Consider the following 15,482-nt stretch of genomic DNA (forward strand, 5'->3'; position numbering starts at 1 on the left):
AACAACCGTAGCATAAAGTGGGGAGCCTGAAGGGACCTACCTGAGGGTAAGGATCTTACATTCTGCTTGAAGTGTTCAAGTACTGATTATGGGTAGACTGTGAAAAGTAAGGTATGTAATCCCTGGAGCAGTCAATGAAAAAGTACACAAACAGATACAGTGCAGCAGTACAATAGATAAAGTGGAATACTAAAAATTGTTCAAATAATCTAAAAGAGAAAAGGGGCAAACGGTTGGAAGGAAAACAAATGGAACAATCAGGTAACAAATGGCATAACTATAGAATTAAATTCTAACACATCAACGATTACATTAAGCGGATATAGTCTGAGCATACTGATGAAAAGAGAGATCGTTAGAATTCTTTTAAAATGTGACCAGTGATTTCTGCTTTTGGAAAGATGGATTAGATGTACTTTTCCCTGTTTGTCCCACTGAATATAACTAAAACCCTTGGAAATTATATATAAACACAAGAAGACTTTGACAGAGTAAATCAGGCAGATTGCCCAGGGACCTTGGGACTCAAGGAATGATGCGATTGTAAGTTACCTGGGTTTTCTTTTCGCCTCATATATTCTAGACCAGGAACTGAGGAAGCTGGTGATCCAGAAATGCCGACAGGCACAGAAATTTAAAAAAACCCAACAAATGCCTGCTCTCCAGCCAAAGGACCAGCAAAGGGCCAGCCAACACGATAGAAACTCTTAGAAAATATCCACTCTACTCCAGCTAAACACTAGCAAAGGCCAAGTGGAGAGTATAGACTTTCTCTCCCACCTTGCGCTAATCTGCCCAGTCACCACTAGGGTATTGTCAGAGAAAGCTGTGTAGGCAGTTGGTACTTTTCATCCCGCTGGACCTTAACTAGTTGCCCCCAGCAGTTTCAGTGAAGTCCACATGGAGACCCTGGACTGCCCATGCTAGCATATGAATAATTCCATTATATATAAACAGTCAAAATAAACCAATAAAAGGCAGAGATTCAGGGTGGATTAAAAAATATGACCTAACTATATGCTGTCTATATGTAATTGACTTCAAATATAATATAGGCATGTAGAAAATAAAAGGATGGAAAAAGCTATATCATGAAAACATCAAAGAAAGCAAGTAGTTATATTAATATCAGATAAGTAGACTTCAGGGTGAAGAAAATTACAGATCTAGAAAGCAACATTATATAATGATAAAATGGTCAATCCATGAAGAAGACATATCAAATCTAAAAAGGTAATCACCAAACAACAGAATTGTGAACTATGAAAAGCAAAAAATGACAGGATTAACAGGCATATCTGCAATGATAGTTGAAGACTTCAGCACCTCTTTCTCAACAACTGATAGGAGAATCACAGAAAAATCACTAGGGATAAAGAACTTGACATCATCAACCAATAGGATCCAGTTGACATTTATAGAGCACTTCAACCAATGGCAGCAGAATACATACTCTTTTCAAGTGCCCACAGTGCATGTACAAAGACAGACCACATCCTGGGCCAAACCTCAACAAATTTAAAAGAATTGAAATCAAACAGTATGCTCTCAAACTGCAGTGGAGTCAGGTGAGAAGTCGGTAACAGACAGATAATAGGAAAATCTCCAAACACTTGGAAAATAAACAATACATATCTAAATAATGCACAAGTCACAGAGGAGATCTCAAGGGAAATAAAAAAAAATACACAGAACTGAATGAAAATGAAAATACAATATATCGAAATTGTGGGACACAACTAAAGCAGTGACAAGAGGGGAGTTTATAGTGCTAAATTCTTACATTACAAAATACAAAACATCTTAAATTAATAACATGAGCTCTCACACCAAGAACCTAGAAAAAGAGGAACATAATTCCAAAAATAAGCAGAAGAGTGTAAATCATAAACATAATAGCAGAAATCAATAAAATTTAAAATAGGAAAACAATAGAGAAAAATCAAACAGAATTGGTTCTTTGAAAAGATTAATAAAATTGGCAGACTTGAAGCAAGATGGACAAAAACAAAAATGGGAGAAAACACATATTAGCAGTATCAGGACTGAAACATGGAATGCCACTACATACTTTGCAGAGATAAAAAAGGGCACACTATGAACAGTTCTGCATATATACAGTTACAACTTGGATGAAATGGACCAATTCTTTAAATCACCCACCATAAAAACTCATCCAGTATGAAATAGATAATTTGAATAGCCCCGTACCTTTTCAAGACATTGAATTTATACTTTGAAAATTCCCCCAAAGAAATGGAGATTCACTAGAGAATTTTATAAAATGTTTGAAGATTAGTTAACATGATTTATATACAATCTCTTTCAGAAAATAGAAGTGGGGGAACTTCCTGATTCATTTTATGAAGTTAGCATTACCCTGATAGCAAAACCAAACAGAGACATTACAGAAAAAAGGAAGAAAAGGAAACTATGGACCCATTTCTTTCATGAATGAGTGTGCAGAACCCTTAACAAAAATATTAGCAATAGAATTAGCAACTAAAAAGAGTTATATATCATTACCAAGTGGAGTTTGTCCTAGGGATGCAAGGTTGGTTCACCATTCAAAAATCAGTGTAATCCATTATGTTAACAAGTTAAAGAAGAAAAAAAATCACGATTGATTAATCAGTTGATGCAAAAAAGAATCTGACAGAATTCAATACCCATTCCACAAATGGGGGGAATGTCAGTTCTCTCCAAATTGATGTACAATGTTAACACAATTCCTGCCAAATCCCAGCAAATAAAGTATAATAGCTCTACCAATTTTGAAAAAAGGATAAAGTTCGAGGAATCACTATCCCAATTTCAAGATCCACTATGTAACTACAGTGATCAAGACTGTGGTACTGATGGAGTGATCAACACGCAGATCAAAGTAACAGAATAGAGAAACTTGAAATAATCTCATGGAAATACACCCAACTGATTTTTGGCCAAGGTGTAAGAGGATTCAATGGGAGGACAGTTTTTTCAGTAAGTGGTGCTGGAGAAATTGAACATATATAAACAAAACAACTAAGCCAACAACCAACCAAGCCAAACCAACTAAAACAAACAAACAAAATCTCTGACTTAAGGCTCACACCTTACACAGATTAACTCATAGTGGATCACAAACTTTAATGTAAAACTATCAAACTTTAAGAAAAAAAATAGGAGAAAATCTTTATATCCTTGAGAAATGCACAGAATTCTTAGACTTAGCACCAAGAACACAGTCCCTAAAAGGAGAAATTGACAAATTAGACTTCATCAAAGTTGAAAACTTTGCTCTATGAAGACACTGTTAAGAGAAAATGAAAACAGGCTATGGGCTAGGAGCAAATATTTGCACATCATATGTCTGCTGAAGGACTAGTATCTAAAATAATTAAAGAACTCGCAAAACTCAACAGTAAAAAACCAAGAGACCCAGTTAGAAAGTGGGCAAAAGACATTCCACTAAAAAAGATACATAGATAGCAGCTAAGCACATAAAAAGATCTTCAACATCACTAGCCATTAGGGAAGTGCAAATTAAAGCCACAGCGAGATAGCATTACACTATTACTATTACCGTTGGAAAGACCAAGATAAAAAATAATGACAACACCAAATGCCAGCAAAGATGTGGAGGCACTAGATCACTCGTCTGTTGCAGTTTGATTTTGTGTGTTTTTCCTTGTGTTTACCCTGCTAAGCATTCATTGTGCCTGGAAACTGGCTTGATATCTTTTGTCTGTTCTGGGAAATTCTCATCCTATGTTTTTCTAGTTTCCAGTAATTAAAAAAAAACATTTTTTTTACGAGTGAATAAAAAGACTGTGAGCTTTATCTAAGGTAATTGGCTGAAAAATGTTTACTCATCATACTCTGCATGTGTATTTCCATCCACAGGATTATAAATATGAATACAAAACAGCACAGCTATGTATATGCTGTTTCTCCTTTATTGCACCCTAAATGGTCTCTGCCGGGTTCTTACTCTCAGGATATACTGATTATCATTTAGTGTATGTTAGGCTAATTTTGCTCTAAGTTTTATTTCCTAATTAAACCTATGTGAGGATGTAAGCCGTGAAGTATTCTCTCCAGACCTTTAAAAACTAAGGATAATGGCTATTGGGTGAATCATAAGTCTGTGGCCCTTTTATTAACACTTAATAATCTCTCATCTCTTATTTTTTGTTAGCTGGTCATAGTTTTCCAAGCACTTTGATGTGTCCTTGCAATGACCCCTTGAGTTTGGCAGGCTTGCAGGTATAGTCTCTAGGACAAAGAAGCCAGTTAACAGAATAAGAACCCAGAGTGGTAAATCTTATTTCATACCAGTCTGGAACTTCCCAGGATGGCTCTGACTCTGTATTTGAGTGCTTGTTTTTTACTCTTCAAGTCACCTGGTTCCAAAATACTGTAGTCCTTCCAGGGACGCAGTCAGCAGTCCAGCCAGAAACAAAGTCATCTGCCTTGTCTCCCTTTTGTGCTGTTATGTTAACTGCATACAAACAAGAAGACTTTGTTAATCTGCTTGGAAAGAGAAGGGGAGGGTCTCATCTTCCTCCCATTCGACTGCTGCTTCAACCTAGTACACCAGACATCCCAGAAGGAGCCCTCCTGTAAATATTTTGGTTGACCACTTCTCTTGCAGCTGACTCGGGGATTGAGATGGGTAGTCTGTGGATCCTAGAATGAGTCTGGAGATGGTGAAGAGATTGCCAAGCGGAACTGCACTTAAGCCTCGATTAGCAAGAAACAGCTTACCTTGTGGAATCTCGGGCCTTTCTTCTGACCACTGTAGGGATTAAGAGGACAAGGTAAGAGGGAAGTGAAGTGGTGGGGACTGAGGCAGGTGTTTGGAAGGCAAACAGATGGAGACAGTGTATGGAACCTCGGAGTCCTTCCCAAAATAAATCATGTTCCACCGGGCAATCCTTCCTTCAAAAATACTGATGGAGTGGTTGAGCCAGAACCCTGGGCATGCAGGGAATACGCCTGTGAATAAGGTAGAAGGATCCCCTGCTGTCATAGCACCTATAGCCCAGCGGGGATGTGCTTGATAAACAAGTAATTACAAAACTGTACATCAAGTCTCTCCATGGGAGAAGCACAAGTTGCATATAAGAGGTCATCTTGACCTGGAGTTGAGGGGTCCTGGAAGGGCTCCTGGAATTAGGGATATCTAAGCTGAGTCAGAGGAGATTCAGACGCTCGTTTGGTGAATAGGCAAGATAGAGGGAAAAGTATGTGTGAGAAAATGAAGATGTTTCAGAGAACTAAGATTATTGCAGTTTGGTATGACCTAAAGCCTAGCTATGGCTTTAGCGTAGAGAATGGGGAAAAGAGTTCTCTTTTGAAAACTGGGTTGAAGTAATGACCTGAAATTAAGAGAATCATGATGAATGAGCCACTGGCCCCCCCACCTTTTATTAGTGGGTTTAGGTACGAACCCTGACTTAACATATGCAGTTGGGAAGGTGCCGATTAACTCAGATTTCTACTTTTGATGCCTTGCCCGGCAAGTTGTGAATCTGTCCCCTCACTGAGGCAGACAGCGCCCTCCAGTGGCAACAAAGACGAAGGCTCCATTGGCGCCTCACTGGCCCTAGCCAAAATTAATGTGCCTTTTTTGCCCTTCCCCTTTGAGGTTGCAGTCAGCTGAGAGTCGGAAAAGTATGCTGAAATTCTGAACCAAATAACACGAGGAGAGTGCTGGTTCTTAGAAGAGCTGACTTATCTAAATTTTAATCCTTTTAATATGTCTCCAAAGCCATTTCCTGGTGGAGAAAAATTACAAAAAATAATGAAAGAGAGAATGAGGACTATAAAAAATGGGAAGTGTTTTGTCATTTCCCTTCCAACCCCACTCCCAGAACAATGATTTAGCTTTGGCCAGTGGAAGGGAATGAGTAAGTGGATCTGCTGGTGTAAACAATTTTAACAATAGAAAGTTAATTTCTTCTCAACTCCTCTAAATAAACACTAGAAGAAGACTTTGACATGTTACCAAATATCCAGTCGGCTTCGGCGCTTACCTGTCTGGGATCAAGACAGAATAAGGAGGGGGTGTGTGTCTGGGGAAGGGACAGCTGCGGCTCATGTCATAATGTCCCAGGACACACACAATTCTGCCTCCCCCTCCAGAAAGAAAATTGGGGCCCTCTGCCCAAAGGTGTTGTGATTCTGAGGATATTCAATTTTATGTAGATATTCCATGGAAATTTCAAGATTTAAGAAGGTGCCAAATGGTGTGGATTCAATTGCTTTACGTGACCCAAGAGCTGGAAAGCAGCAGCTCCTTTTCTTTCTGCCTAAATAGGAAGAAGAGCTGAGTAGGGGGGAAATGGCCTGTGATACCTCTCAGAATCCTCTAGGTGGTGCTGCTGCAATAGCGATTGGCTGGAGATGTTTTTAAGCACTAAACCATCAAACTAAAACTTAACTTCTTAAATGTCCTGTACTCATGGTTAATTGCTAATATGATACTATTGATCATTTATACCAACCCATTCACATCATATTCTCCTAAGAATGAGCCTATACACATAAATTCCACAACAGAGTAATTTCAAGAATTGGAATACATGTACTTCTCTGGTTATTACTTAATGAAACTATAGACTTTCGTGTGTGTGGAATTCTTCCATACATGTTAAAACAGGCTACAGGATTAGCTCTTCCTCACCTCTGCTTGTGTTGGACAGTGCTTTGTACATAGCAGATGCTAAATTAACGTTTATCAAAGGACTTGATTCTGTTTTGTTTTCACCCTTTCACTACTGATTGGAAATGAGGTGACTAACTGGATTAAGCTTTTTAAAACCCTAGTCAGACATTGCTGCTTATCTCTTTGCTAATAAAAAGACAGAGAGGCCCTTTTTTCTTCTTTTCTGAAAATGGCCTGAGGTATATATATGTGTAAAAATCACTTCTTTATTTTAGAAGCAAATTAGTTTCCAGGTTGGTTCCATTGAAATGCAGGAGTGGTATGAAAAATTGTGTTTGATAATTGCTCAAATCTTAATCGAGATTTTATTAAAATCAATATTTGATATGCTGCTCAATTTAATTAGATTAAACCATAGAGAAATGAGTAATAAATGAGCTTGAAAATCAATCACAGGATAAGGTATGTTTCTTTTAATTAGTTTAACATATGAAATGTTGGGTTAAGCAGTTGCTGACCACGAAAGGAACAAAAAACCTACCACCTTTATTTATTCAGTATGGACAGCTAATATTAATGAGCACGTACTCTGTGCCAGGCCCTGTGCTAAGCCTTGTCTATGAACTTTCTTCATTTATTTTGAAACAAATCCTGTGAGTTCTGTGTCCTCAGTTGATGCTACAAACCCAGGTTTGAGCCAGCATGAGTGTCCCAGGTCATTCAGCCAGGAAATGGCAGGGGTAGATTTTAACACAATGATTAGGCTTTCCCCACTCTCTTAAATTGCTCACAAATAGGAAGAAAAAGCATGACTTGACAGTGGCTAAATTTAGAGAAGGTCATTCACTGGTGGTAATTTTCTTCCTAAAAGAAGCGTTGCTTTTAAGATGAATGAAAGATGGGAGAGGAGGAAAAACCCAAATCAAAAGGCCTGAGTGTTGACTTAGCAGCTCTGAGTCCCATGAGCTGGAAATCAAAAAAAGAAGGTTTTGATTTTCCTGGACAGACACAGAATACGGTTATTTACTATATGATTTATGCTTATTGAGAGTGGCAGAGATTTATGGCTTTATTAAAAAAAAAGTGTTCTAATTGGGATTAGCTAATGAAAAAGTGGTGGGAACCGGAGAGGGAGAAAGTAGGAAAATGTGATTTCAGTTGAGGTGTTTCTTCTCACGGGATGCTAACAAAAGGGCTAGTGTTACGCACTGGGGCAAGAACGGTCCTTTTAATTAGGCCTTCGGAGTTGGCGCCTGCACCTTCGGTGCTAAGTATTCTTAGTCATCCAAAGAATCGGCTCGAGCAAACTAATGATATTCTCGTAAAATACCGTCAGCAGTGAGAATGAAACTGCTGCTTCCTGAAAAAAACTCCCTCATTTTTATCCAGTGCTCGTTCAGTGGGATGAAAATAAAAAAATCAACAATAATCACAACCACACAACCGTGTGGCTTCTCTGGTCTAGGCTGAGGGTAATTTTTCTTTCAAGTCGCTGCTTCCTAAACTACAGTCGTTTGTGTATCACATGCACAGTTTTTGACATCTCCCTTGTACCTCTTGTGTTACTTAATATATTTTCACAGAAAATGGTTCATTTTTAAAGACTAAAGTTAAAGACATTTATTGTAGAAGAAAGCTTTGTTTCACGACTGTGAATGGTGAAGCCTGAGTTCCTTGCTCTAAGAAGGATATGAGGGAAAAGAAATATAACTAAGTCAAAACATTGTTATCAAATTTAAACTCCAGGAGAGTGTCCAGAGTTCAGAAAGACATACTTGTACCCAGCTGAGACTTCCTCTTTTATTATATCTGAGGAACAAAAAGAGACGTGAAAAGGGAGCCATTTTTTCATTAGGTGAATCAGTTTTATCCAACAGAATGTCTACATACCCCCTAACCTCTCTCTTCCCACCGGAAGTGCATCCTCTGGCCTTTGTGATCAGCACTTTGTCTGCTGCTCACATGAGCCTTTGCCCCGTCTTTACTTCCTTACTTCGTCCCAGTGGTATTTGGACCTTGCTCTCCACCCATCTCATTCCACTTACCTTGCTTCTAAGCATGTAGAGAATTGGCTTATGCAGACACACTTGGGGTGGAGGGCACATGACATGAGTGGTTTCTATCATTGGTTAACACTGCTTTTCCCCATAGATGATGGAGATATTTTTTCCCTCACCAGATGCGACGAGTTTCCAACGATAGTAATGGAGGTGTAATGACCCACGTCTCTTTACCACCCCTGACTTCACGCACCCAGTTCCCAGCTCTAGAGGCCACTGCTGCCGTCACGTTTTGCGTGTTCTTCCAGAGGGGGTCTGTGTTATGTGCGAGCTTCCTTGAACCTGTATTCCTCTCCGTAAATGCCACACAAATGGAAGCACACACTCTACACATGAAGGTAGAACACTCCATGTCACTTTTTGAACCCACCAATATGTTTTGGATGTACTTTTGTATTAGTACCTACAGCCTTAGCCTAGTCTTTTGAAGACTGCATAGAAGGACTCTATGCGTGTAACTAGTCCCCTTTCTTAATATATATATTTTTATTGAAGGATAGTCAGTTTACAATATTGTGTCAATTTCTGGGGTACAGAACAATGCTTCAGTCATACATGAACATGCATATGTTCGTTTTCATATTTTTTTCGCTGTAAGTTACAAGATATTGTATATAGTTCCCTGTGCTGTACAGTATACTAATCCCCTTGCAATGGGCCCTTGGATCATTACTTTTTCTTCTGCAGACGATATTGTAATATCCTTGCATAATTCTCTTTGGGACCCATGAAGACTGTTAAGAAATTCCTCTAATGCTGGACAGTACTCATTCAGAGGGGTGGAGTTCTAATTGTAATAGTGAAAGAAGACAAGTGTTGTCATGTTTCTTTCAGGAGGGCTGGCCTTCTCCCCTCTTTCCTGACCCTTACTGTCAGTCTGTGTTTGCCGTGGCGTTCCGCACAGCGCGAAGCGTCCTGCTGTGCACGTGCGCTTGTGGGTTCTAAGCTGCGTTTCCTGCCTTTGTCTAGTGCTGTTTAATTCTTCCTTGCTGTGTCCACATTTGAACTTAGTCCTGCAGTTCGGTGCTAGCCCTTCTTTCTTAGTGGCTGGCAAGCTCCATGAAGCCCAGGAGGGACTTGAGGAAACTGAAAAATCCTCAACGTCTCTGACCTTAGGGAAAATAACAGCCACGTTATTTTAATAGCAAATCGATACACATTCCTAGTGCAGCTTGAATAGGAAATATTATGGAAAAAAGAAAGGGAAAGCAATCCGAGAAAGTTGGGGTGGCTATTGCTGACCAGGCCGGAATCGGGAAATACCAGCAGTCTCCTAGGAAATCTCGTCTCACCGGAAGACAAGCCTGTCATCTTGACCAAATGACTGGTGTATCTTTCTGTGTATCTGAACTTGCAGACCCAGGCAGAGGCCAGTCTACCTTCTGGCTTAGTCTGCCATTTATTATCATTCACAAGGTGGTGTTAGATGCTCAGCTTTTAAAAGAACTGGCTTTTCAGCAGTATTTTTACCCTTGAGAGTGTGTAGAGAGAGCTCTGTGTTGTATATTAATCAGAGCTTTCACGACTCGCTTTGAATGGTATTCGAAATGTGTCTGGGAGTGTGGTGGATGAAATGTGCCCAAAGTGTGCTCTATTATTTATTACTCAGGAGTCTTTCCATCTGAGACATAGGCTGAAATTAAAGGAACCCAATACCTACCTTTAATAACTTGACATCTTCCCAGTTGCTGCTCCCGATGTGCCCCTCACCCCCAAAAGGGTTCCAGGATTTGATGCTTCATAAGAGTCAGTTTGTATCTAAAATTGGACTGAAATTTGTGTTTTAAAATTCCCCAGTCTTTCTGTGGACGTGTAGATCTCAGAGCACGCAGTGCTGTGCAAACATTTGGCAGACATGCCCAGAATCTGTCCTTTCTAGGACCACCTCTCTCCCTCTTCCCAGACGGCAAATCTTACTCATCCTACAAAACGTGGTTCAAATGTCACTTCCTCCTCTGCCCTCCGTGACTGTCCCAGGCAGTGAGTCACCCTCTTCTCTGCACTCCCACCATCCTTTTTATAAACCCTGATCACATGCAGTCTCAGTGGGGTCAATGTTGTCCCCAGGGGGGCAAAATTCACTTTTTGGGGGGAACAAAATATTATTCTTTCTACATATAAAACACAGATCTATATACAATACATAAACAGATATACAGTATATAAAATTTCATGGTGGAGGGAGATTGGGAAAAAGATATCTAAAAAGGCTTGATTTTAGGGTGATGAGAATGGAAAAAGGTTGAGAAACTGCTTTACCATAACACTTGCTCCTTCTGTGACAGTCATTACTTTGTATTATTTCATGTCTCTCTTACAAGTTTGAAAACTACGGCTCTGAAACCCAGCCTCTAGCGTGGTGCTTGCACGTATTGGCGTTTGAGATTTATTTACTCAAAGGGGTAGATGGTGATTGAGATGCTTACTTCTAAGCGTGACTGCTCCACACCCGAAACTCCTATAAAAACCATTCTTAGTACCGGCTTCCAGGACCCACCTCCAGATCTGGAGTAGGACCTGGTGGATCTGGAGTAGAACCTGGGAATATGTATTTTAAAATGATACTCGGGTGATTGGATTTGCAAACTGTTGCGCCAGCTCAAGAATCACTTTCCTTTCCTTTTGAAAAGTCTCCATTTATAAAAGCAAAAAACAAAGTAGATGTTATGATCATCTGGTGACATTTGGTATGCTGATCAGACCCCAAAGCACTGGTTTCCCTTCAGGGTACCGTTTTCTAAGAGGAACGTCGGCAGGCACCAGCATTTCCAGAAAAGTTCAGTGATGTGTGTTTCTCTCACTGGTGAGGAGTTTAGACTGCAGGATTCTGTGAGTGTGGCAGGCAGGGTGGGCTGACTAAACACCAGAAGGGCCCTGGGCAGGATTTCTTCTGCTAGCCCCTGAGCAAGATGGGCAGATATGAAAAGTTCGGTGGTTTTGGGACTGAATGAATGTCTTGGGTGCTGGTTGATGGAAGTGTGGCTGATTTTTAGTGGCATGTCCTGAACTCTTTCTTAGTCCTATCCTGGAAAAAAAAATGCTTCAGTAATTTGAATGGCACGATGGGAGACACACTTGTCAAATCTGTGGATGACACTCACTAAAGAGGAAGAAAGAACAAATGCATAGAACAGCAGTTCTTTAACAACCACCCAGTAGGTTGGAACCAAGTCTCTCAGTCCTCCCAGACCCAATGCCCTCTTTATAGAAAATGTTTTGTAATGCCACTTCCATTATTGTGAAATGAGTGTCATAGACAATATAAGCTACCCGTGTATGTAATCCCCAAACATCAGTGTAATGCCATGAATGTAACAGAGAAATAAAAGGAGAGTGATTTTAGACTAAGATGACACCAGGAGACATACTGTAGTACAGCCAGCTCTGCTGTCATACTGGTTTTAAAAACGTGAATTTGTTCCAACGTGACTGCTCTACTGGGGAGCGATTTGAGCATTTCTGTTAGCTTATGCGTGATCTCATCCACAGGAAACACCAGGGGAACACGGAGAATCACACCCAAGTGAGTGAATTCAGCCTGTAGAACACGCAACAAACGTAACAAAGTATGCACATGACTCAAACATCAACCAGCCCCCTCAGTTTACCTGGATCTGGGGTTCCGACTTGCCTTCCCATCCAGTCCACACCGCTTCCTCCACATCACAGAAGCACAAGCTGCAGCCCTTCCATTACCCAGACCTGTGCAAGCAAACCTCAGGTCTTTTTCAAGGTGGCAGGCCACTTTTATCATAGGGCTAACATTTCCCTTTATCATTTAGCAGGTGTAAAACTGCGCTGCCATTTTTATTAGGTTTTTTTCCTGATGTGTCACCGTTGAAGTTTTTGAGTGCTGTGGGCTTCCTTCCACTTGGCCTGTAGGCCCTGTGATTTTTATCATGCGATTTTGTGTGGTGAGGTGGCATATATTGTGTTGTGTCAGAACTGACTGTACTCAGATACTTGCCTCTGGTATCATGAATTCATGTGGATCGAACAGAAGTAAGACAATCTTCAACTGAATCGTGCTGATGCTTTTTCTTTCTCTTGGACATTTTGAAATAAGGCTGAGATAAGTGTATGAGCACATATGCATAGAATTGCCTTACTATACCAGCTCAGACGCACTTGAACTCTGCTGGTGACGCAAATCCCAGTAGTGGTGTTGTTATAAACGATGTGAGTTTCTAAAGTGGTGCGTAACTTTTATTCTGAATGAAACAAAGCATATCTCTCCCTTGGTTTGCACAGTAGTTGCTTTTCTGGAAAATTAACTGACATTAACTCTGAGTAAAAATATAACTATATTTATAACTGAAGTGGAATTCGATTCTGTCCAGATATATATAAGCATGTTTTTTCATCTGTAAGAATGTCCTGGGGGAAGCAAGACAGTTCTTTTATCTGCTATGAGGCATGTAAGCCCCTGCTCACTAAATAACAGTAGTGCCCTGCCTCATCACGTGACAACCCAAACTGCCCCCACAAATTTCCAGCATACCCTGTGGTGAGCCGCAGGGCTATTACAGCGGACTTAGGATAAGCTGTAATTAGGATCAATGTAAATTCTTCACTTAGGCTGAGAAAATAACTGTACAGGAAGCAGAATGGAGAAAAACGACTTAGCACAAGAAGGGATAAGGAAAGTGCAGAGATGTTTGTTGACAGTAAGTGAAATACGAGTAAATAGTTTCATGAGACTTAATATCCTTAGGCTGCTTGGAAAGAGTCCAATAACTAGATCGGTGCTGTTCAATACAAATACAACAGGAGTACATATGTAATTTCAGGCTTCCTAGTAGCCACGTTAAAAAAAGGTGAAAAGAAACAGGTGACGTTAACTTTATGAGTATATTTTATTTAACCCAACATACCATCAAAAATATTTTTTCAAGTTTCAATCAATATAAAAGGTATATTAATGAGATATTTTATATATTTGTAATACTAAGTCTTTCTAATTCTGTTAGTATTTTACACTTAGAGCACATCTCACTTGTTAAGAGTCCAAGGGTTCTGGAAAACTACAGGTCTTTTTTGGTTATTACAATACTTAAATGTTAAAGCTTGAATTCTGTTATTTTCTAGGACGCTGTTGCGGACAAGTTGAAAATCCCCAACACAAACTACCTTAAACAATGAGAACATTTATTCTCTTACTTAAGTCAAGAGTTAGGGTGCCCCCAGGACTTCAGTTCAGCAATTTGTGACATCATCCGGGGGGTGGGTTCTTTTCATCTACCAGTCCTGACTTTCTCCGAATGGGGCTTCTCTCACATCTCTAAGGTATCACCAAAGAGCAAGATGGCGAATCATCCTTCCTTGTTTGTGTCCAAAGGGAAGGATGGGACACTTCTCCCCCAAGCTTGAAATATTCATTCTTTCCTTCAGTCTTGTTGGGCTCAAATGCCGTGTCCCAGTCGGCTTACCCAAATCATCTGGGTCAGGCTGTTGGGTATTTTTGTAATGGATGCAAGGATGCCTTTGGGCATTTCTTCTTTATTTACTCACCATAAGAGACACCATTTCTTATTGTGTTATGCTTGATTTCTTCTCTCATTTACTAGACCTCACTGTCTCTGGAAGTGGTTGAGTTTGTGACCCCTTCATAAAGACTGAGCTCCAATAATTTTTGGCCAAGCCACACATGCAACACTGCATTTAATTTTGATTTAAGGGGATATTAAAAAATGGAGTAGGTTTAAAGGAGAGAGCTAAAGTGACAAAGGGAGTTGAAATCATATTATATGAGGAATGTTGAAGGGAATGGAGGTGTAAACTCTTGAGACATAGAGGGCTGGGTGGGTGGGAACAGAGCATTTTACATGTATTAGGGATGACGGCATGTCTGTTTGTACAGTTCTCTTCTCCCATCAATTTAGCTTCCTCTAATTTGTTCTGGAACTGGAAGCCAGATAATTAAGCCTGTTAGAATAACTTGTACTATGAGAACAAATAGGCGGTGATTGAGAGGCTGAGGCGCTTGCCTGAGAATAAAGTATTTAAGCATCAGTCCGTGAACTTGGTCACCCTCATCCACTTCTCTCATCTCATTCCTTTTTGATGTGTTTGGGGCCTTGAGCTTAGTTCTGGCTAGGTAATAAGACTTCATCCTTTTCTAGCATATGCTAATACATTCATGAATGATCACTAGTAAGCAATAATATTAATTAATCTTTATTGATGCTCTGAGCTAAGTACTACTTTATCTGCATTATCTTCTTAAATTCTCCCCAAGCCGTGTGCGTTAGATAGATACCATTTGTATCTCTATTTTATAGACAATGAAACTGAGGTTTAGGGAGATAAATAAACTTGCCTAAGTTCAGACAGTAAGTCCCAGAGCTGGGATCCACCCCAGAACTGTCCCAAGTCAGAGCCCATAATTTTAAGTATAACCCAAGGGATGTTTGGGGAATTTTGTATTCTTGACATACAAGATATTAGGAAGAGCAAGCAGTCTTCCAATTTCCTGTTTTTTTTTTTAACCCGCTCTCTCTCTCTCCATATATATATATATATATATATATATATATATATTTTTTTTTTTTTTAACATTTTAGTACTTCTAATGGTACTGTTTTCCTCATTACGTATATATATGTATCTGTTGGAGTGCAGTTGGTTTACAATGTTGTGTCAATTTCTGGTGTACAGCACAGTACTTCCATCATACATGAACATATATATATTAATTTTCATATTCTTTCCCACCATAAGTTACTACAAGATATTGAATATAGTTCCTTGCGCTATACAGCATGAACCTT

At 39.7% G+C, this 15,482-nt stretch overlaps 1 long non-coding RNA gene across 1 annotated transcript in view; it reads left to right on the top strand.

The window, feature by feature from the left end:
* LOC116154815 (uncharacterized) overlaps positions 1-15,482 on the top strand; it is a 584,547-nt gene that overhangs the window by 3,932 nt on the left and 565,133 nt on the right. Inside the window, exon 2 of the long non-coding RNA XR_010382264.1 lies at positions 4,637-4,802. This is a non-coding gene — a long non-coding RNA (uncharacterized LOC116154815). The remainder of the gene's footprint in view (positions 1-4,636; positions 4,803-15,482) is intronic.

Source organism: Camelus dromedarius, chromosome 9 (assembly GCF_036321535.1).
Source record: "Camelus dromedarius isolate mCamDro1 chromosome 9, mCamDro1.pat, whole genome shotgun sequence".
Lineage (NCBI taxonomy): Eukaryota > Metazoa > Chordata > Mammalia > Artiodactyla > Camelidae > Camelus > Camelus dromedarius.